At 36.1% G+C, this 21613-nt stretch overlaps 1 protein-coding gene and 1 pseudogene across 6 annotated transcripts in view; one reads left to right on the top strand and one right to left on the bottom strand.

Annotated features, from left to right (window-relative positions):
- Positions 1-21613, top strand: part of TCF12 (transcription factor 12) — a 374492-nt gene that overhangs the window by 84500 nt on the left and 268379 nt on the right. The window lies entirely within an intron of this gene.
- On the bottom strand, positions 6331-7498 carry LOC118003474 (annotated as a pseudogene).

The following is a 21613-nucleotide window of genomic DNA, read 5'->3' on the forward strand; positions in this document are numbered from 1 at the left end:
AGAGGAAAGAAATTTTTAAAAATTGAACAGAGCTTCAGGGTACTATGAGAAAATAACAAAGTGCTAGGCATTTTAAGACATTTTGAGGAGCACCTGGGTGGCTCAGTCGTTAAGCGTCTGCCTTCGGCTCAGGTCATGATCCCAGGGTCCTGGGATCGAGCCCTGCCTGCATTGGGCTCCCTGCTCCTCGGGAAGCCTGCTTCTCCCTCTCCCACTCCCCATGCTTGTGTTCTCTCTCTCGCTGTGTCTCTCTCTGCCAAATAAATAAATAAAATCTTTAAAAAAAAAAATCTTTTTTTTTAAAGAATTTATTTATTTATTTCAGAGAGAGCACATGAGAGGGGGGAGGGTCAGAGGGAGAAGCAGACTCCCCGCTGAGCAGGGAGCCCGATGCGGGACTCGATCCTGGGACTCCAGGATCATGACCTGAGCCGAAGGCAGTCGCTTAACCAACTGAGCCACCCAGGCGCCCCCCCCAAAAAAAGACATTTTGAGAAAGAATGTGGTGCTAAAAATATTTGAAGAAATAATGGCCTTAAAATATCACAAATTTAGGTAAAGATGTAAACATACAGATTTAAAGAACCCCAAACAGGATAAACCCAAAGAAATCTGTACCCAGATAGGTCATCATAAATCAGAAACTAAAAGCAAGAAAAAAAATCTTGAAAGCAACCAGAGAAAAATGACATATTACTTCTAGAGGAACAGTGATTTGAATGATTGAGGAAGTTTTGTCAGAAATCATGGGGCGGGGGTGAGAAGAGAGGCAGGCAAAACACTCTTAAAGTGTTGAAAGAAAAGACCTGTCCATAACTATCAAAAATATTTTTCAGGGATGAGAGTGACATAAAGACTTATTCAGATGAAGGGAAACTTAAGACAGAAGGGAAAAATGATACCAGAAGGGAACTCAGACATCAGGAATGAAAGAAGAGCAACAGAAATAGTACATATCTGTGTAAATATCAGAATGATGGATTCTTTAAAATTTGACAGTTTAAAAATTGTAACATTGTCTGATGTGGTTTTCAGTGGATATGGTATATAAAATGTGATATCTGTGGTCTACTTGAAGTGATAAAATATTGGTTCTAAGTAGGCTCTGAAAAGTTAAGTATATATTTTGTTATCCCTAGAGCCACTGCTTACACAGTAAGGAGATATGTTAAAATCACAATGAATAAATTAAAATGGAATATTAAAAAAATAACACAAAAGAAGGCAGAAAAGAGAAAAAGGGAACAAGCAGAAAACAAATAATAAAATGGTAGATGTAAATTCTTACAAATCAATAATTTTGTTAAAATTGCTAATAATCTAAACATCAGTACATAAAATATCATGCCATTGTATGATATTAGAAACTTATTTCAAATGTAATAATATTGGTAGGTTAAAAGTGAAAGGATGTAAAAAAGATACACCATGCAAACACCAGTCAAAACTGTAGTTGCTTTAGTACTAATAAAGTAGACTTCAGAGCAAAGATCATCATCTAGGATAAAGAGGTTCATTATACATTGATGTGAGGATTAATTTACCAGTCCTGAATGTATGCATATCTAACAACAGAACTTAAAAATACATGAAGCAGGGGCGCCTGGGTGGCTCAGCTGGTTAAGTGTCTGCCTTCGGCTCTGGTCAGGATCTCAGAGTCCTGGGATTGAGCCCCGCTTCAGGCTCCCTGCTCAGTGGGAAGCCTGCTTCTCCCTCTCCCTCTCCCTCTCCCTCTGCCTCTGCCCCTGCTGTGCTCTCTCACTCTCTCTCAAATAAATAAATAAATAAAATCTTAAAAAAATAAAAATACATGAAGCAGAATCTGACAGAACTTAAGGGAGAAATAGATAACAGTTATAGTTGAGGACTTCAGCTCTTTCTTAGGAATAGATAAATTAGCATATAGATATCATCAAGGGTACAAATGCCCGAGTAACACTATCCACCAACCAGAGCTAATTGGTATTTATAGTATATTTTACTCAAAAACAACAACAAAATACACATTCTTTTCAAATACACATGGAATGTTACCAAGATAGAAGATATCTTGGTCATAATACAAGTCTTAATAAATTTAAAAGAATTGAACTCAAAGTGTTCTTCAGACCATAATGGAAATGAACTAGAAATCAATAACAGAGAGATAAAAGAAAAATCTCCTAGTTCTTGGAAATTAAATAGCAGACTTCTAAATAATCTGTTGGGTAAAAGAGGAAGCCTTAGGGGAAATTAAAAAAGATATTTTGAACTGAACAAAGATGAAGATATAACATGTCAGAATTTATGCAGCTCAGGCAGTGTTCACAAGACTTATTGTATTCAATGATTATATTAGAAAAAAAGCCCTCAAGTCAGTAATTTAAGTTTCTATCTCAAGAAATTAGAAAAAGGAACATAAAATAAATCCCAAATAAGAAATCAACAAAATTCAAAGTGGAAATACAGTAGTGAAAACCAATACAGCCAAAAGTTGAGGGGTTTTTTTTTTGCAAAGATTAATAAAATTGATAGTTTCTAGCAAAATTGACAGAAAGAGAAGACATGTAGAACTAGAATCAGCAATGAAAGAGAGGCTATCATTACAGACTTAACAGGAATCCAAAGGACAGTAGGAGGACTAAGATCAACTATGCAGGTAAACTTGACAAATTAGATGAAATGGACCAATTCCTTGAAATGGACTAATTCCTTAGCAAACTAAACTTACCCAAGAAAATAAAGATTAGTGTGAATAGTCTTACAGCTATTAAAGAAATTGAATTTATAGTTGAAAACCTTCCAAAAAAGAAATATTCAGATCCAGATGGTTTTACTGGTGAATTCTACCAAATACTTAAAGAAGAAATAAAATAACATTCTTTCTCAACTATTTCTTCCAAAAAATAGAAGAGAGAACACTTTCCAACTCTCTTTATGAAGCCAGAATTAACCTGATATCAAAACTAGACAATGACAGTAAATAATAAAGGAGAAAAGAAGGAAAGAAGAAAGAAAAGTATGGACCAGTATACCTTATGAACAAAGTTACAGAAATCTTCAATAAAAGATTAGCAAATTAAATTTTATTATCCACAAAAAAGAATAAATATACAGTGACCAAAAACCCTACCAAGAAATTTGCAGCTAACATTATACATTATGATGAGGGACTCAGTGCTTTCTCCCATAAATAAAAACAAGGCAGGATGGGGCACGTGGGTGGCTCAGTCGCTAAGCGTCTGCCTTCAGCTCAGGTCATGATCCCAGGATCCTGGGATCGGGCCCCGCGTCGGGCTCCCTGCTGCTTCTCCCTCTCCCACTCCCCCTGCTTGTGTTCCCTCTCTCGCTATGTCTCTCTCTTTCAAATAAATAAAATCTTTAAAAAAACACAAACAAGGCAAGGATGTCTACTCTTACTTCTCTTATTCAGTATGTTACTGGAAGTCCTGTTTATTGTTCATACAGCAACAAAAGGAAGTACAAAGCATACAGATTAGAAAGGAAGAAATAAAACTGTCTCTATTTACAGACATGATTGTCAATGTAGAAAATCTCAAAGAAATCTTCAGAGACCTAGAATAAGTGCTTTTAGCAAGGTCACTGGATACAAGATCAACACACACACAGTTGTATTTCTGTATACTAGCAATGTACAATGGGAAAAATGACATAATATAATTTGCATTTGCTCCAAAGGAATGTAATACTTTTATATAAATATACATGTGTACATGATCTACGTGTTGTGAACTACTAAACAATGATGAAGGAAATCAAAGAGGACCTAAGTAAATATAGAGGCATACTGTGTTCATGGATTGGTAGACTCAAAATAGTAAAAATGTCAGTCCTCCCAGTCAGATTTATAAATCTAACACAATTCCAGTGAGAACTCAAGCAGTTTATCGGCAATCTGATTTTAAAATTTATATGAAAATGTAAAGGAACTAGAATAACTAAATTTTGAAAAAGAAGAATAAAGTTAGAAGAAGAATTACACTTCTTGATTTTGAGTTACTATGAATCTATAGTAAAGCAGACAGTACTGTATTTGTGAGGAGATAGGGACATAGATCAGTGGACCATAATAGAGTGCTGAGGAACAATCACACAAATACGGCAAAGGTGTAAAAGAGATTCAGTGGATAAAGGATAGTTTTATCAACAAAGGATTTTTAAAAAGCTCATACTTCTTAAGGTTAAAAAAAAAATAAACCCAATGTTACAAAATAACCTCATTTTAAATTTCCATCTTCTATAAAAATTAACTCAAAACCAATCGTAGACCTAAATGGAAAATATAAACTATTAAACTTTTAGAAGAAAACAGGAGAAAAAACCTTCCCGACCTGGAGTTAGGCAGAGTTCTGAGACAATGACTTAAAAAGCAGGATTCAGAAAAGAAGTTGATAAATTGGGCTTCAGTTTTAAAAATAAAAATTTTGCTCTACAGAAGACAATGTTGAGAAACAAAAAGACATGCTAGAGATTAGGCAATGATATTTGCAAGTATGTATCTCTCAGAAGACTTGTGTTCAGAAACATATAAGCCACTCTCAAAACTCAACACAAGAAAACTAACAACCCAATTTAAAAATGGGTATAAGGTTGAGCAGACATACCACTAAAGAGGATAAAAGTTTGGCAGATACACATCTGGGAAGATGTTCAACATCATTAGCCATTAGGGAAATGCAAGTTAAAACCATGTTGAAATAAATACTCCTACACAGCTATTCGAACAGCTAAAATTAAAAAATCTTCTGATAGTATACCAAGTACTATTGAAGATGGAGATCAGTGGAGCTTCTTATACATTGTAGGTGTGGATGCAAAAGGCATAACCACTTTGGAAAAGAGTTTGACAGTTTCTTATACAGTTAACCATACATTTAACCTATGACCTAACAATTCCACTTCCGATATTTACCCTAGAGAAATGAAAATTTATGTTTACACAAAAGCCTGTATACAAATATTTATAGAAGCTATATTCATAGTTGGAAAGGACTGGAGGCAACCTAGCTGTCCTTCAGTAGGTAAAGGGTTACACAAAATGCCGGCAAACCATACAATGGTATAATATTTAGCAGTTAAAACGAAAAACTGCTTATACATGCAACAAATTGAATGAATCTCAAATGCAGTATACAAACAAAGGAAACCACTTTAAAGATTCAATACTGTGTGATTCCATTTATACAACATTCTGAAAAGACAAAACTATAGTCATAGAAAACATATCAGTCCTTGCCACAGTTAGCTTTAGGGGGAGCATGTGGCTACAAAGGCATGACGGAGTGTTTTTGTGTAATGTAACTGTTCTCTATCATGATTTGATGTTGGCTCCAAGAACATGTGTTACCATTCATACCTGCACACAACAATTTTAGGGTTAATTTCATTCTATGACAATTTGCCTAATAAAATTTTAAGAAGAATAAAAATAGAAGTTAGGGAAAATGAGTAGGAAAGGTAAAGATAGAGACCAAAATTGCACCAAAATTCAGGAATTTGTTTCTGGCTGAAAATAAAGCACTGTTTTCAGTGGTCTTATTTTCTACATAACATGTGAAAGCCAAGTACAGTTATTATTTTAAAAAATATATTTTAAAATGTTTCTTTTCGTAATTGTCCGCTAAACTTGCTCATTTTGTTTTTAATTTGGAATAGTCATTCAACCTACTTAGTAAAATTTGAGAGAAAACATGTTCTGTATATATAAAATCTACCAATTTTCATTTTGATCTTTTTGTAAATTATTTCACTTCTTGGAATTTTTTTAATGTATATAATAAGCAATGATAACACACTTTTTTTTTTACAGGCATATCAGAGGATTTTATTATAGGTGGATTGGCCATAAAATTATAAGTTGTCATTTTTATTTTTTTTATTTTATTTTTTATTTTTTTTCAAAGACACATGTCTTTATTTTATTTTATTTTATTTTATTTTATTTTATTTTATTTTATTTTATTTTATTTATTTGAGACAGAGAGAATGAGAGAGACAGAGAGCACATGAGAGGGGGGAGGGTCAGAGGGAGAAGCAGACTCCCCGCTGAGCAGGGAGCCCGATGCGGGACTCGATCCCGGACTCCAGGATCATGACCTGAGCCGAAGGCAGTCGCTTAACCAACTGAGCCACCCAGGCGCCCATAAGTTGTCATTTTTAGGTCTCAGTTTTTTACTACCTATACACTTAACTACAAATCAAGAAGGTATGGTTCTTGAATGATAGCATTTATAGCAGAAGGTTAATAATAACTAACCTTCTAAAAAATACATGTCCGTGGAAAAACTTCCAAATGAATATAATTTTGCTATCATTTTTAATAGGTTTAAATTACATTTGTCTGGGGCTAGTAACAGAATTCTTTGGTTGTGGCTCACTATAAAATATTGTATTGGAAATCTGTAAATTAAGCAGCTGTTTCTTATGATATGCATCGTCTTCCTGATTGGCATGTTCATCCAGAGATTTTCTTATATGGTTCTTTAATTCATCAGTTCCTTCTCCTGTAATCACAGAGATGGGGATAATATGTTGGAACTCCACGGTCCTCTGTGGAATCATGTTTTTTTTTTTTTTCAAATAAATGCAGAAAATCTTTAGGACTCTGGAGTTGATTCATCAGTACACGGAATTTATCCTGAGCACCTGGCAAGTCCATTTTATTAACTGCCAGGAGTGCAGGTTTTGTCTGAAGTTCCTCTTTGTACAACTCGAGTTCTTTTGTAAGCAGTATTATGGTTTCAAAGGCAGTTCTGTATTGAGTTTGGGAAGAAAGCTGAAATCCAGAAATATCGACAACAAACAGTAGTTGTCTAGTTCCTTCTATATGCTTGAGGAATTTGTGGGCCATTCCTTTGTTCATAGTGCTCCTTCTATTAAACCAGAAAGATCAGGTACTGATACCTGTTTGAAATCGTTGTACATAGTCTTTCCAAGTTGAGGCTTTAATGTTGTAAATGCATAATCTGCAATTGCAGGTTTTGCATGAGAAGCCTGACTTAGCAAAGAGGATTTTCCAGCATTTGGGAATCCTACTAGGCCTATATGAGCTATAAGTTTTAGACCAAGGAATGACTCGTTTCTGGCCTTTCAGTGGTAAGAAATTAGTGAGTAATTTACCGCCAAGATCTCCTTCAGCTACCAAAATTCTGTCTTTCTCTTTATTGAGCTCTCCTATAATTTTACCATTTTCATCAGTTACTGAAATACCCACAGGTACAGGAATTTCACAGTATTTTCCTTTAGACCCTTTCAGTGCACTAACTCAACTATTTGCTCCTTCTCCAGCCACAAACTGTTTCTGAGGATATTTGTCTTTAAGTTGTTTTTGTTTTAAAGTCATTTTTTTACAGGCTACAACCCAGGCGTCACCACCTTTTACACCTTCTCCACCTAAGTGAGGGTAACCCATTCCACCACTTCCTCCTCTGGTGAAGAGTCTTAGGTTATCAATGAAGTTTCCATACTTTCTGAACCACATGCAACTGCAGTGCACCATCACTGTGATGTGCCAGGACTCAATGATAACACACTGCTAAATAAAACAGAGTTAAAGAAGAAACGTCAAAAGTAATTTAAAAATATTTTGAACTAAATGAAAAGGAAAACACAACTCAGCAAAATTTGTGGCATGCAGGGAAAACAGTGCTTAGAGATTTATAGCATTGAATGTGTATATTAGAAGAAAGATATAAAATCAGTAATGTAAACTTTACCTTAGGAAACTAGTAAAAGAAGAGCAAATTAAATCCAAAGTAAGCAGAAGAAAAAGTAGAAAAATTTGATTAGATATCTATGAAATTGAAAATAGGAACTCAATAGAGAAAATCAGTGAAGCCAAAAGTCGGTTCTTCAGATAGATAAAATAAGATGATGAAGCTGATGGTTTTCCAGTGCCACTTTTCAGACTCTGTTTTTGTTTTAATTATCTATATCTCTTTATTAATGATTTTTAGTTCTGTGCATTAAGCCTAATTATTCTTTCCACTGAGGTATCATCTGTGTAATATTTGCTTCAACCAGGGCTTGGCTTCTGTGTCTCATTTTAGTCTCCCATGGCTGAAATTCTACCTTAGTACTTTATTTTGTAGGTGTGCATTTGATATGCCTCTGTAGCCATATTTTTTCTAGTCATAAATTTTACATTTCATGTAATTCTTCTAATCCTTTTATTTATATTTCAATGTCCACGAATCCCACAAAATTGTTTCGATTTTTATAGGTTTCACGGTGTTTGAAAATCAGCCTGCAGTACTACATACAGTAAGCCTTTCAGTAAAAAGGGTTATTCTCCTACATAACCATATCACCCTTTTCATGATAAAGAAAATTAACTGCAATTCCTCTAACACTGTTCCTATTTACATTTAATGAATTGGTCCCCCAAAATGTCTTTCTTGGGTTTAAAAAAAATAGCCTTTCCATTTGATTGCTACATACTTTCAGTTTCTTTTAATTTAAATATTTCCCTTACAATTAACTTTTTAAAGAAAGCAGAACAACTGTATAGTAGAATGTCTCACATTCTGCATTTGTTTGATTTTTCCTGAACTATCATTAAATGTGTTCCACTATCTCCCATTTTTTTCCTAAAACAAACATTTTTTGTCAGTAAAACTTTATAATTGATGTCCTTATGTATAACATCAAGAGGTGCATAATATTGAATAGCTGGTTTTTATTTTAACTTGTTCCCATGGTTTGTTCTGTGGGTTGTCTTTCTTGTAAAAAAGTTCAAGGGAAAAGACAGAAGGTAAGGATTGCCACTGTCCTTAAAAAATTCATAGGAGTAAAAGAATGTGTCCAGGTGTGGAAGATATAATAACAACCCTAGCATAACTGGACTGAGGAGAATATGAAACTGTTTCTAGAAAAAGAGAGACCAGTGAGATTTGGTTTTGGGGTATGGGTATGTTGAGGTTGAGGTATGTATCTTTCTAGTTCTTCTATAGGGTTTTCTTTGTCCACATGAAGAATTCAGTCCTGGAGCACAAGGTGACCTGCACTGTTGCTCCAAAAGAGAAAAACTAGAAGTTCTTGCTATACAGGCAGAGACATGGTGGTGATAGTGGGGTTGGTGGGGGTTAGGGGGGGGAGTTAAAGGAGGGAAGGGGCTGTTCAACATGCTCCTGAGAAATAAACATTTCTTTCACTCTCCAGGAAACTGAGCACAAAGAGGAATAACCAAATATGCCTTCAAAGAAATAGCATTCTCATTTCCCTCCCTAGGTGAGCACAAGTAAAGTCATATTCAGTCACAATTAATGTTAGGATTACTTAACATGTCAAGTCTATTAAAACAAATATAATCCACCTAACACATGTATTTTGTATTCATAAACCTGAGATTTCTTTCTGTGTTGACATCCACCAGTGTTGATTGCCTCAATTAATTGATTCCTTCATGTATTTTTTGACACAGCACAGAGTATTCAACTAGCAAAAGACAGTTACCAGTCAAGCATGTCATTTCTAGAGTCCTACATATATCCCAATCTGAAAAGAAAACTGATTTGAGAGAATGTCCTAAAAGCTTTTCTTTTGACTGACAAGCTGTCAATCTAAAGGGAAACTCAATTTCCACTCAGTATGTCTCTATAAAAGCTTCAAGTTTAAACAGATAAGATAAAACAAGCATAATCTATAGATCCTCTCACACTGCACTACTCATACATAATACTTAACAGTTTGTTTGTGGGTAATGAATGATTCAGATTAATCCTTTATCATGTTCACACCTGGAAAACCACCAGATAATATGAACTCTGCATCTCAGAAAAGAGGATCAATTCTAAAGTCAATGAATTGGATTTACAAGTGAGCTGAGAGTTCACCAGTTAAAACTACTATACTTCTTCCAGCGTGTATCACTACTTAGGTAATAGTATACTTAGAAAAATTTTTTCTTGTAGAAGAGGATCATGATTATTTCCTAAGGGCTTTTATATTAGAAATTTAACGAACATTTATTCATTTCTGGAAACTTTCAGATCCCCACTTTCCATGGGTTGAGGTAACCTAAAGGTGGTGTGGTGTAGGGTAATGGATAACTATAGTCAGTTTTCATTCAAGATAGTTATGTTCTGTAAAGTTATCATAGATGCTAAGTTAATGAATAATGAACCATTGCTCCTAGTAGAAATATAGAATTAGGTTCCTGCAAGCCTCTGGTCACAGCACTTTTATTAATCAATACATAAACTTGTTTCATGTTTTATGTGTGTTTCTGTTTAATGACTTAATATATCTTGTTAATTCATTAACATTGAACTCATGATCAACAATACTATATAACTCATACCTGAAACTAAGCATATTTTCTCCATAAGACATGTCACAACCTTCTTGTGCTTTAGGAACACTAGCAAGCACTTAAAATGGCTTGGGAGGCATTTTGAACAGTGAAATCACCAACAAAAAGGACAAAAAACCAATAAACATGGCACTAAGTAGTCTGCAAGAAGGATGCTTTTTTATAGTCTGAGGGCTAAAACAAGAAGGTTTTGTTTGACCTCAGCTGGGAACATGCATGCCAGGTATTTCCAATTTTTTGCGGCTCTGCACATGTCCACGAATAACTGAAAGCCCAACCAGTATATGAATAAATTTTAGTAAGTAGGAAAATTTGCCTATACAGAACCTGTGAATAATGAGGTTCAACGGAATCTGATGATCCTTGGGTACCTGTGCAGACTGAGAAAGGGAGCTAAATAATGTTATTTCTCTTCTGTGCTTTTAGCTTTCTCTTTATTGGTTGGTCTCACAAGCAAATGTAGAATCAAATGGAACTTTTCCCTTTCTTAAAAGCTTGTTGGCTCTGGCTCCTCATGTGGTAAGGCATCAGTCTCCCTTCATTTTGAGGAGTAATATGGGCTGTTGACCTTTCATGAGGAATATAGCTTTTGTTGTCAGTGATAAAATTTCTATAAGGATTGATTCTCACTCCCAGGTTTTAATAAACTACAATTCTGACTTCATGTGAAAAATTACATAGTTTTTTATATCTTCTCCTCAGAATATTGATAATTAAAAATCCAACTAAAACCTAAACATGGAACTTAACAATTATTCATATTTTGTGTGGCTCATTTATTCTTTTTTTTTAATTGTGAGTTTATACTCAGTTCTCTAACTTTTCAGAGAAATTTAGAAATTCATTCTGATTCTTAAAGTATTAGCTATATAATATCTCTTTTATGGAACTGTTTTTCCTCTGTTCATTAAAAATGTTTGTGCTTAGGGCGTCTGGGTGGCTCAGTCGTTAAGCATCTGCCTTCAGCTCAGGTCATAATCCCGGGGTCCTGGGATTGAGCCCCGCATTGGGCTCCTTGCTCCGTGGGAAGCCTGCTTCTCCCTCTCCCACTCCCCCTGCTTGTGTTCCCCCTCTCGCTGTGTCTCTCTGTGTCACATAAATAAATAAAATCTTTAAAAAAAAAAAAGTCTTGTGCTTGCAATGTCACAATAGCTAAACTATGGAAAGAGCCAAGATGTCCATCAACAGATGAGTGGATAAAGAAGATGTGGTATATATATACAATGGAATATTATGCAGCCATCAAAAAAAAAAAAGAAATCTTGCCATTTGCAACAATGTGGATGGAACTAGAGGGTATTATGCTGAGCGAGATAAGTCAATCAGAGAAAGACATGTATCCTATGATCTCACTGATATGAGGAATTCTTGATCTCAGGAAACACACTGAGGGTTGCTGGAGTGGTGGGGGTTGGGAGGGATGGGGTGGCTGGGTTATAGACATTGGGGAGGGTATGTTCTATGGTGAGTGCTGTGAATTGTGTAAGACTGATGTATCTCTGAAACAAACAATACATTGTATGTTAAAAAAAAAAAGTAGGAAGTGAAAAATGAAGGGGGGAATCGGAGGGGGAGATGAACCATGAGAGACTATGGACTCTGAGAAACAAACTGAGGGTTCTAGAGGGGAAGGAGGTGGGGGGGATGGGTTAGCCTGGTGATGGGTATTAAAGAGGGCACGTATTGAATGGAGCACTGGGTGTTACATGCAAACAGTAATGGGACGCTACATCAAAAACTAATGATGTAATGAATGGTGATTAACGTAACATAATAAAAATAAGTAAGATTAAAAAAAATGTTTTGTGCTTAATACTTTGTGCCTAGAAGATAGATTCCAGCCAAATAATATAAATATCTCTTTATTATCCTTTAGGAAATTCATCTAAGGATTTATGATCAGTGTATTATCCTTAGAAAAGCATTATTATATTGACACTTCTCAATATTTGGAGGTGTTACTTCAATAAAAATAGGTATAAAAAAAAACAAAACTCATGGTGAAATATTTGGAGAATACTTGATTTAAAAAAGTTAAATAGACTTTCTTAGTATAGGACTTTTTAGTACTCATGTACGCTTTCATCTCCCAGAGGAACTCAAGTATTGTATATACTATATAAACACACTGTATATATTTCCCAAATGTATGTGAAAATGGAATTTTTTTTTGAGAGGTAGCTTGGCGGGTCAGTGGTCCATGGAGTAAACTTGGGGAAATGCTGGGTTGACAGCCACCCTACAACTTCCTCCCATGGATCTCATTTCTGCTCTTGTGGCAAAATGAAGTCAATTTATTTCCTCTTCTATATAATAGCCCTTTGAGTATTTTAAAGAAGCTAAATATCACTCTTAAGTTTTTTATTTTCCAGGTAAAATGTCCTCTGCGCTTTAAAGGATTCTTATGATAATCTGACTACTAGACCTTTTACGAAACCTTTGATATTTTATTAGACATATTAGTATCACCTTTATTGGACTGTAAGGTTATGACAAGTTCTGATTTCTTTGTGTATCTGATTTTATTTACTTTTGCATGTAGTATATGTTTTACTTGATAGTTCCTCCTGCCTGCCCTCTCCCTGTCTCCCCCATGCACACCCTAAAACTCCTTGACAGTAAGTGAAGGCCAGGAAAGGTATGAAGTCTAAAACATGGACCCAAATAGAGAACATTGGTAACATGCATTTCATTTGCTGATGGGGTAATGGGAGACAGTGTAGTTGGTAAACTCTGAGACTTAAATGTAAGATGTATAATGTAACTTTTAGTTAAAAAATGAAAATTCTTCAGCAAATTCTTTAGAAGAGTAAAATTTTGAAGCAAGTCCACCTTAACACTGACATGACAAAAGAACAGGTGGAAGGAGAGACACAAGAGAATCAGTTAATTTTCATTTGCAGAACAATTTTTAACTCATAGTTGGTCCAAGCTGATCTTATTTATAAGGAAAGTTTTTTTCTATTTTTGAAGCAAAAGTAAGGAAAATAGTTATTGCCTGATTTGCTGATTACCTAAAAACAGCCCCAGGACAAGGGAGATCCACCTGGATACTAGGGTGTATGGATAGAGCTGTTCTAGAAAAAGTTTGGAGACCCTCTTAATTTTGGAGGATGGTTTTCAAGCATTCTTCTGGATGAGTCCTCAGATGTTCTTGATTCCTTAAAACAGGATTGCCAGGCCTTCATAGCTTTGCATGGATGTCATTGGATGGGGGCTGCCTAGGAAGGGACATAACTTTGGGCAGAACTGCTCTCTATAGCTCAAACATTCACAGCAACTGAGGCAGTGAGTCCTTTATTAAGAGGGGTTGGGTGGCACACCATAGTATTCTCTACAGGAAAATTTTGTTGAATCTGGTATGGTTTCTTTTTTTGCTTATTTTTCTTCATGGTTACCTTTGTGCCTCTGTGCTAACTTATATCACTTTTCTTTCTCCTCTGAGCAAGGGCAAGAGGCTTGGCTTACTTTAACTGCCTTAAAGAATTACTGAGAACCTCTAAGAATAAATCCTTTTTAAATTTAGGATTAAAGATTATTTATTAAAAAATTTTTATTGAAGTATACAAGTATACTTCAATAAAACTCTATATGTTATGCTATGTTCACCATAAGTGTTGCCACCATACAACACTATTATAATACCTTTGACTATATTTCCTGTGTTGTACCTTTCATCCTTCCCAAGTGGCATTCATTCCATAGCTGGAAGCCTGTATTTCCCACTCCCTTTCACCTATTTTGCCCACCCCCACTCACTCCCCCACTGTCAGCCACCAGTTTGTTTTCTGTATTTATGGGTCTGTTTCTGTTTTTTGTTTGTTGTTTTTAGATTCCACATATAAGTGAAATCATATTATATTTGTCTTTGACTTATTTCACTTAGCATAATCCCTCTCTAGGTCCATCCATATTGCAAATGGCAAGATCTCATCTTTTTTATGGCTGAGTAATATTCCATTATATATATTACCACATCTTTATCCATTCATCTTTTGATGGACACTTGTGTTGTTTCCACATCTTGGCTATTGTAAATAATGCTACAGTAAAACATAGGCGTGCATATATCTTTTCGAATTAGTGCTTTTGTTTTCTTTGGGCAAATACTCCCTAGTAAAGGAATAGAACGGTATGGTATTTCTGATTTTTTGAGGAACCTCCATATTGTTTTTCATATTGGTTGCACCAATGTACATTCCTATCAACAGTGTACGAGGGTTCCCTTTTCTAAGAATAAATGTTTAAAAAATGCTTTGAGATCATTCTATATAAGATGCTACAGATTTGGGGCGCTTGGGTGGCTCAGTCGTTGGGCGTCTGCCTTCGGCTTAGGTCATGGTCCCAGGGTCCTGGGGTTGAGCCCCGCATTGGGCTCCCTGCTCAGTGGGGAGTCTGCTTCTCCCCCCGCCCCCCGCTTGTGTTCCCTCTCTCGCTGTCTCTCTCTCTTCAAATAAATGAATAAAATCTTTAAAAAAACAACAACAAAAGATGCTACAGATTTGTTTCTTTGGGAAACTGTATAAAATTATGAGTGAAAAGAAAGATAATGTGTTTTTCTCTTTTGTATTTCCATATACAAGATCTTCTCCCCGCTTGTCTTAAAGCATTTAATCTGCCTAAGTGTGAGATGGGGATAGGGTGTATTAAGAAGGCGAAGAGAATTAAAAAAAAAAAATCTGGCTTTTGATTTTAATTTATTCAGTGAGTATATTTAAGTGCCTACTATATACCACCAGGCACTGTCATAGACTTGGGGGATAATAAAACTTGGCAGCAAGAAAATGGGCTTAACAACTAGGCATTTTCAGCAAGATGAAGCATTTCTAAAGTCCTGAGTTTTATTAAGAACCATGCCTGAAGTAATGAAATTATAGGGTTTCAACCATAGTATAGAGAAAATACCATAATATAGAGAAATTCTTTAGACTTTTTTTTTTTAAATCTGAAGAAATTCTTTGTATATTTTCAAGTTGACATCTAAACTTTTTTTTTTTTTTTAAGGTGTGCAAGGTAAACTTTTTAATTATAAGTTTGGTAATTGCAAAGGATGCAACTTGGGTGTTTAGTATTGACATTTAAAAATAAAGTTGTTATATTGTTCTTTTGAATGTATTCAGTGGAATCTAAATGGCTTAGCAAGTTGATATCATCTCTTGAAAAATGGTTAGGTGTGAGATGGTGTTGGGCACAAAGTGAAAATAATCTTATGTTCCTAATGCAGAGGCCACTGCTGTATACCAGGCAGTGACTCCTTCCAGGAATTGACCCTGTTGTCTTGCAGTGATAGAGGCCACATTTTTTGTGGCATTAAGCCTTTGAGCCCTTCTTGGAGCTATTGGTAGTGCCTCACTGCTGTTGATACTTTTTCAGATTACAGTGTTGTTGTAACCAGTCTGATCAGCCAATTCTGACTGTTACACTGTGGCCCTTGAAACTAATATGTTCAGCTTCTCAGACTGTGTGCATTTTAACAATGGTATATCTTTATTCCCCAAAGCCACTCAACAGTTGGCTGAGAGTCAAGGTATTCAGTGGACCTTTTACATGGCCAGTCATCTATGGGCATCCAGTATTGTTTAGTGTTGAAATTGCCTAAAGGTTGACTCAAAAAGTTTCTGACCTTCCCTCACTTCCTCCTGGTTCACACACTTTAGTAAGTGGTTTGGTCATTGAATGGTGGAGGTATCCCCAGAAAGGCATCATCTCTTCTGGATAATGGTCAGGATAAAAGGTGTAGGGAGTTACACAGACCCATCTTGAAAATCATGGGTATCATAGATCTTTTTTTAAAATAGCCAGGTTGGTACACCCTTTAGGTGGCAGCCTACCTTAAAAAATGGTCTTAGGGGATTCAAAGTTAATTCTCATTCAGACACCTAGATTCTTTTGTATTCTAGAATCCTAGGTTATAAGAATAATGACCATTTGGTCAAATATACTGATCAGCAAGTCTCCCTATGATGGCTCCTGGGGATAAAATAGTGTATAATGGTTCTCTGGAATTTTTATTTTAAAAAAGCCCTTGTTTCTTTTGCATTTGACTTTTCCAGGTGAAGACTCTGGGTCTGGGGAGGAAATTATTAAATAAAGATCGAGTTTATGGCTACTGGAATGGGACATACCAGTTTTCCCTGGGTCCTAGGTAGGGAATATCTTAAGCCATTGGAAGTAGGGATTGAGGGGAGATCATTAATGATCTTTGTCTTTCAGAATCGCTCCCAGAGCCTTCCTCAGGAATGAAAACTTCTTGGTGCAGCTCTCCCAAACTGTTGCCAAGTGCCTTATATTTAACTGAGTGCTGGGTATGCTGTCCACCTCCAGATAGCTCTGACCATGATTTGTCATTCCTCTTAACTTTATTGAGAAGTCTACTGGAAGCAGCAGGGGATGACCCTGCCTTCTCTACCTCCCACACAGAACACCTGTCAACACCTCCGCATGCCTTCCCTACACCCATTCCAGTAGCCATTGTTCAGTCATTTCATGAAGTGGGCAAATGCCAGCTGGCTGATGTTTGGACAAACAGGATAGTTTGGCCTGACTTTTCTTAGGCAGTCTTTTCAGAAAATAAGGACTAAACACTAAACTGGGAATCCTAAAGCACACCAGCCTGTTAAAAGGCCACATTTGACCCACTGTTAGCTTGTGATTTATGTCCTATTTGTGGATCTCCAACAATTGTAAGCAACACTCTTTCCAGAGGTACTTTAAGCATTCCTGGCATTGTACTTCTTGTATGAAAGCCAGGCATCAACTTGCCTCCTTACCAAAAACAGTTGACTTGTACTGTAAGGCGAGTTGTAAGAAACCTTCATGTATTTAATGTAACATTATGTAGTTTTCAAATTATTATAGAGATTTCTCCAAAATGAGGCTAATTTTGATTACTTGGGGGAACTTCTTGGAGGGATGAGTAATTCATTTTTTACATGTACTCTGTATGCAGTTATCCCTGGGATAGAATCATCCAGTTAGGATAGGTATGAAATTTGTCCCTGACTTTAGCAGAAGTGATCAATAATACCATCATGTCTCTAGAAGGTATTTAAGTCAGCCTCAAGTTACTGGCCAGGGTTGTTATGGATGATAGAATTGCCTTAGATTTCCTTATGGGCTGGGCAGATTCTAATTGCAAATACATGTACCTGTACCTGGATTAGTGCTTCCATCTAAGTGGAAAGGTCAATTCAGACACATAAGGAGAAAGCCACTTGGATTTCTAAGGTAGACTCTGATGGTTTATGGAATGTGTTCAACTGATTTGGCCCAGGACCCTGGAGGACATGGTGGATTCAGTACTCTAGGTTGGCCTCGTCTTGTTGCTTTGGAGTCCTGTTTATAGTAGTAACCTTTGTTACATGATGGGTAAGATAAATTAAATAGATTTGGTACTCCCTTTGTCAGTCAGATTAATCAGCTTGGTCAATAGAGTGGAATGCTTTGGAAAATTTGCTAGGAGTCCATGACAATGTAGAAACAAGGGATACATGGTACTGGAGGTAATTTTCCATGGGCCTCTTATATTTCCGCATGTTTTGCAAGCAGAGGCATTGATTGCCTTTGTTTTGGACTATCCTTTCAAGGATGCTTATATAGTAAATAGTCTTGGAAAATAGACATAGTGTCTTTTTCTAGAACAAAGGTCAGGTATGTTTTACTGTTCAGTATAATAGAGATAATGACTCTCTAGACAAAGGTCAGCCATGCTCACTGTGCACTATAAAAGATTTGGGCTCCCTAAACTCGGATTTTCTCTTCTGTAAACCCACTGTGCACACATCCATTTGGACTCATTCATGTTGCTTCCGTGGGATGTGGGGGTAAGGGGAACTGATGCAAATACACTGATACTCATGCTGCTTGCTATGATATGACTAATAAAGTAGTTTATCTCAGACTCAGGGGTCTCACGTCTTCTGCTTTCATCTACAAAACTGATGGGTTTACCTTGTTAGCTTAGAAGTAAGGCTAAATCTAAACCCTTCGCAGTTCTTGACACTAAGATAATGGGTGCTGTCTCTGGAGTGTCCATTTGGGGGCCCTATATCTCTATTTAAAAAATGATCCATTTGAATAGTAATAAAAATGTCAAATGCATATAACTTTCAGCTTGGTACTGCCATTTAAAGGTATATTACCTGTAGTAAGGACACAAACTACTGCCCTTGCTCTTGGGGCCAAATCTGGCTCGCTGCCTATTTTTTTGTAAATAAAGTTTTACTGTAATACAGTCCTGTCTATCTGTATTTCTGTTGTCTATCTATGACTACTTTTGCATTACAAGGCAAAGTTGGGTAGTTGAAAGAGAGACTGTAGATCACGAAGTCATCTTACTTGTCCTTTTAAGAAAAACGTTTAGAGCCCGGCTCTAGCACTCTAGCCCAACATTATTTCCTTTGAATATGCTTGCAAAAGTGTGTCAGGATAGATGTACAGAGATGTTCAAAGCAGGATTGTTGATAATAGTAAAATAAAAAATAAATAAGAAAACTGGAAACAACTTCAGGAATTGTGAGGTCTAGATTTGTTGCCTGAAGATTGTACTTGTTCTGCAGATTTTCACATCATCCCCTGGACTGAACTCTGCCCAGTGAGTCTGAGACCCCACATTATGTACTTGGACTTAAAATACATGAAACACTGTTTCCTTCTTTACCCAGGATAAGGGGTTGTCAGTAAATACCATCTGGGAGAGAAGGCAAGGGACACCAGATTAATTTGGCAAGCCTCTCTAAACTCCAGGGAGTGTAAGGATTACCTAGTAAGAGGCCGGGGATATTGCTGTTAAGTTTTGCATTTTAGTCCAAAGATATTTGAAAGCCAGTCAAAAGGTAGTCATGGGGAAAACAAAGTAAAACACAACAAAAGCCAAACAAACAAAACAGAAGAGACTGGAATTACAATAGCAACAACAAAGGTATTGCTTTTGATATTGGTGAGCCACACTTAACTACTGATTCTTTCAGTTAAGGAGGACCCTCTGTGTGCTCAAGTATGAGGATAGAAGCTTTAAATGACGTGGAAGGCCTATCTGACATTTAGGAGAGAATTAAATTTACAGTTGACCCTTAAACAATATGGATTTGAACTGTACAGGCCCACTTATATGAGGATTTTTTTCAATAAATACATTATAGTACTGTAAATGTATTTTCTCTTCCTTATGATTTTCTTAACATTTTTTCCTCCAGCTTACGTTATTATAAGAATACAATATATAAATGCATAAAACATGTGAAATATGTGTTAATCAACTATTCATGTTATTGGTAAGGCTTCCAGTAAGACTATTAGTAGTTAAGTTTTGGGGGAGTCAAAAGTTATATGCAAAGTTTCGACTGCACTGGGTGTTGTCTTCTGTCCCTTCGCTATCAAGGATTTCAAGGGTCGACTGTATTTTAATGAGCCTTTAGTAAGGAAATCAACACCAAACTCTTTGGGATTTTGGTAGCCTGGTAAGAGGGGGAGGAGTTAGCCTGGTAGCAACTTATATTTTAGAAATCCATCTAAGGAGAAAGAAGGCCAAGTTCTAATATTGTGGTTGCCAGCATTGGCCAAAATGCAAGTTTTTAGTGGGCAATATTAAAGATGTTTCAGATGTATTTTGCTCACTGCCTTTATTTAGAAATATAGTGACCATGTGTTTTGTACAACAAATCAGTATCATTTAATTCCTTTCATTAGATATTATTTGTATTCACAAAGTCTTAAAAATTTATAACAATTCAATCACATTTCTTTGTACTTACGACATCCGTATGGAGAGGGAAGGGTATATGAGATAGGGATTGTCCAAGAAAATCTAGCTGTTTATGTAGCCAAGTGTTACAAATTGTGGTCAGGAGATAAATGGTGGACCTGTGGATAATTGCGGTAGGAGCAGAGTACATCTTGAGGTCCTCTTCCAGAGAATTCCTTGTGTTGTAAACCTTGTGTTTATATTTCTTCAAGTGTGGACTTGGGGAAGTAATACCTTACATGGCAAAGTTTGACATATATCGGTAGGGAAGTCTTTTTTAAAAGGTGCTTTTTTCTTTCCTTTTGAAAAAATGTAAAAGTAGTGAGGGGGAAACCTATTATTATTTAACTTGCTGCCTAATTTCCATAAATTATATTTTGCCTCAAACATTAAGTTTGCAAATGTTCAAGGAATCTTAAGTAGACATGGAACACAGAGAACCATTATGACCTGACCAAAGCTAAATAGCCGGCTAGCTGAATAAGATCACTTGGGAAATGTGCTCAATTAAATAAATAGATTAAGTGGTTTATTTTTTATATGGGCAATTAAGAAAGCATGTTATTTCAGGTGGCAGACATGGAAGAATTTTGAGACTGTGTGTAGGTGGAACAATGCTAAGCTCTCTTCTAGTTAATCAGGGAAGACTTCATGGAAGAGGGATGAGTAAGTGTGGATAAGAAGCAGAGGGTGGGTATGGCTGTCCTTGTGAAGAGCTTCAAAATCAACAGGAACAATCTATCGGTTTTGAAATTAAGGATAATTGTTAAGTTTTGTATTACATGAGGTGGATGGAGGAGGTAAGACACATAGCACCTTTAATTTTTTTAGACTTCATGTATGTTATACTACTTTCACATTTACTGCACCATGTATTCTCTCTTTAATTAATTAATCTCTATTAATTAGATTATCTTTTCTGCTTCTTTTGTGTCCCACATAGAACAAAATTATAGACTCATGCTAACAAAATTTCAGTTTTTTTAAAGAAAATTTAAGATTTCAAATATGGAAGGTTGTTAGCTGTTGGTTAGAATGTGAGTAAATAGAGGACTTGAGACTGAGAGCTGAGGCAGAACCTTTAAAGTATTCCTACATTTGAGGGCCACGCTGAGGCTAGAGTGTCTTAGTGAAATTAAAAGACAGGGGTAAGCTCCTGAGTATAGTAGATTACAGGAATGGTGGAACAGGAAACTGGCATTAACAGTGGCTTAGTGTATAGATTGGGTCAGGATTCTCAGCCACCATGAAGAGACAGTTTGGGAATGCTGTTCACAATAAGATCTATGCCTCAGAATCTATAACAGGAAAACATGTTTATACAGGATAGGAGCCAGGGTATAAGTCTAGTTCTTTGAAAAGAAGTGACTTTTTTGGTCTTTATATGACTGTACTGCAGTGACTAAAACCTAGCCGGTATGAACTTATATTTAGTGTACTGTATTTATTTTTCAGGATTGGCCTGTAATGGTAAGAAGTGTAATTCTGAATAGTTAAAATCCATCTTCCTTCCTTCCTTCCTTCCTTCCTTCCTTCCTTCCTTCCTTCCTTCCTTCCTT

Source organism: Mirounga leonina, unplaced genomic scaffold, assembly GCF_011800145.1.
Source record: "Mirounga leonina isolate KUSES-001 unplaced genomic scaffold, KU_Mleo_1.0 Mir_91, whole genome shotgun sequence".
In the NCBI taxonomy this organism is placed as follows: domain Eukaryota; kingdom Metazoa; phylum Chordata; class Mammalia; order Carnivora; family Phocidae; genus Mirounga; species Mirounga leonina.